This window comes from Oratosquilla oratoria, chromosome 1, assembly GCF_046742065.1.
Source record: "Oratosquilla oratoria isolate Oo_2021 chromosome 1, ASM4674206v1, whole genome shotgun sequence".
Classification (NCBI taxonomy): Eukaryota; Metazoa; Arthropoda; class Malacostraca; order Stomatopoda; family Squillidae; genus Oratosquilla; species Oratosquilla oratoria.
In genome coordinates this window covers 2,812,769-2,815,268 of record NC_134777.1, presented here as the reverse complement: position 1 = coordinate 2,815,268, position 2,500 = coordinate 2,812,769, and the positions used below count along the sequence as shown (strand labels likewise).

The 2,500-nt window shown below is 42.1% G+C and overlaps 1 protein-coding gene across 1 annotated transcript in view; it reads right to left on the bottom strand.

Moving 5' to 3' along the window:
• The window catches only part of LOC143031818 (uncharacterized), a 28,323-nt gene extending 27,871 nt beyond the window's left edge, over positions 1-452 (bottom strand). The window contains exon 1 of the mRNA XM_076196141.1: positions 318-452. The gene's annotated coding sequence lies outside the window, so the exon portion shown is untranslated. The remainder of the gene's footprint in view (positions 1-317) is intronic.
• Between the last annotated feature and the right edge of the window lie 2,048 nt (positions 453-2,500).

The window sequence follows — 2,500 nt, the reverse complement described above, 5'->3', positions numbered from 1 at the left end:
CGTCTTAAGTTAGAGTCTTAGAAAACCTCTGGAACATGATTGAGTGTCTAAGAAGACATTACATACTTCACCGGCATAGTGAATCACGCACACTTCATTTTCAAGTACAACAAAGTTTTTCAAAATTACTGAGACTGAAAAGGTATGCATAATCACACAGCTATAATATAACTAAATATTCGTGGATTCCACGTAGGCGTAATAAGGTAGTGTAAGCAGCGAAGTTTCACATTAAACCCAATTGCCTTTTCATAATCTTTGTAAGCAGAAATATATTTCCATATATACTTTTCAAGCACAGTTATTTAATTACTCACTCAGTGTAAAATTATCAAAAAATTCAATTGATAAAAATCGTTCTTGTAACTTGTCACAGCGCGCTTGTCACAGCGCTCTTGTTCGAGAAGTGGAGGGACACTGAACATAGTGGTCTTGCTTAGGCCAAGTATCGGAGGATGCGCGTTTCCTGTGGTTATTTTGTAGATAACTGACACCATAAACCACAAGTATGACGCAGCGGTCAGATGCCACTTTGTGTCACAGGATTGGTGATAAAGAAGACTCTACAAGAAGGAAGGATCGAGGGCAGAAGCGAAACTCCGTGGTGGACCGTGAGGTCAAGGGAATCACTAGTTTGGCTTAGCCTTCAACTAGTTCATTTGGGTGTGTGCAAGTTGGCACGAGTGTGTGCTTGTGTGTAAGTGTGCGTGTGTGTGTGTGTGTGTGTGTGTGTGTGTGTATTCACCTCGGATCTGCTGCAGTCTCTGTCGAGACGTGTGTGTGTGTGTGTGTGTGTGTGTGTGTGTGTGTGTGTGCGTGCGTGCGTGTGTGTGTGTGTGTGTGTGTATTTACCTACCTAGTTGTATTTTACGGGAAGGGGAGCTATGCTCGCGGTGTCCCGTGTGTGTGTGTGTGTGTGTACGTGCGTGTGTGTGCGTGTATAAGTGTGTGTGTGTGTGTGCGTGTATAAGTGTGTGTGTGTGTGTGTGTGTGTGTGTGTGTGTGTGTGTATGTGTGTGTGTGTGTGTGTACGTGCGTGGCTTAAAACGGAAAACGTAGGAGGGATTTTTCAAGTACCAGGGCCGGATACAGGTGTTGGTATATGTCTTTATGTATGTATGTATGTGTGTATTGTGTATTTATGTTTGCGTGTGTGTGTGCGCGAGCGCGCGCGTATGTGTATGTATGCATGTATGTGTGTATGTATGTATGTATGTATGTATGTATGTATGTATGTATGTATGTAAGTATGTATGTATGAATGTATATATGCATGCGTGCGAGTGTGTTTATAAAATTGTATTATTTTAACTGTCTTTTCTTTTACAGGGTTGAAATTGAGCTGCAAGAAGCGACACGAAAATAATATCAACTGGTGTCAGTTTGAATAAAAGGAAGAGATCCTATTTATGGTTCCATATACCAAAGGCTTCTTCCCTGTTATTAGGGAAGTAGCCAACCAAGGTATACCTCCATCCCCCACTCCCATCCGTCACCCATTTGTTTCCCTTTATCTTAGCTCTTGGTGGATGAAGGGACATCTATGTCTCCTGCCCACTGCCCGGGTAAAAAATAATGCAGCAAGACACAGCACATCCCAGCAGGGCCAGCCACTTCATTTACACCGCCACCCACCCTCCCTTCTCATACCCTCATGCAACAATAAAGAAAAGGAGAGATCCCTTCGGACTGCGTCAATTTATTGTTCATTTACAACGATTCGTCACTCAAATTTATTTCTTGTTTGCTCCCCACCCTACTCGACAGACATTCCCCTTTTACTCAAGGCCCCCTTCACCCCATCCATCCTCTTCATTCTCAGTCATCCCTGATATTCACAATAGAATAACAGGAGAGACATGTAAGCAGTTGTCAAGCATAAGAGTGACATTTCGCTATGTAGATGAAGATATGATGAAAAAGTAATTGAATTTTTTTTCCACATAACCTTAATTGGAATGTGCAGTAATGGTGTAGTTTCCCCACAAAAAGGAAAATATAAGAGAAGCTGAGAAAGGGTGGAAATTAGAATTATCATTTGTCAAGCTGACAAGGAAAGTGGTAAGCGTTGATGATGCAGCCTTTGCACTTCACCATGATGGTGGTTTAATCCATCTAGTTACCCTGGTGAAGGACTTACGACATCCTGAGCGGTATTTCCTCTTGGAGCTCTCGGGAATGCCCCGACTAACTCCAACGTAACACTAGGCTTGGTAAGGTTTCATGGATGGTACTAAGTAAACGTGGAATGTTGAGCGTGTTGGAATGGCTCTGGTTGTGAATGAATTCTGAAACCAGTATGTTGGTTAGGTGACAACACTGAACAACTGGGGCTGTCCACGTCGAAAGAAGTGACATGATTTCTATCTTCAGAACCTCAAAAGAGTTGGAAAAGTGACAAAGAAGATCTATTTGGGTAAAACGAAATAATATCAAGAGGACATAGCAAGAAAATTAAGGAGACAGAATGTCTGTAGGACATTAATCAATAAAGTTTCAT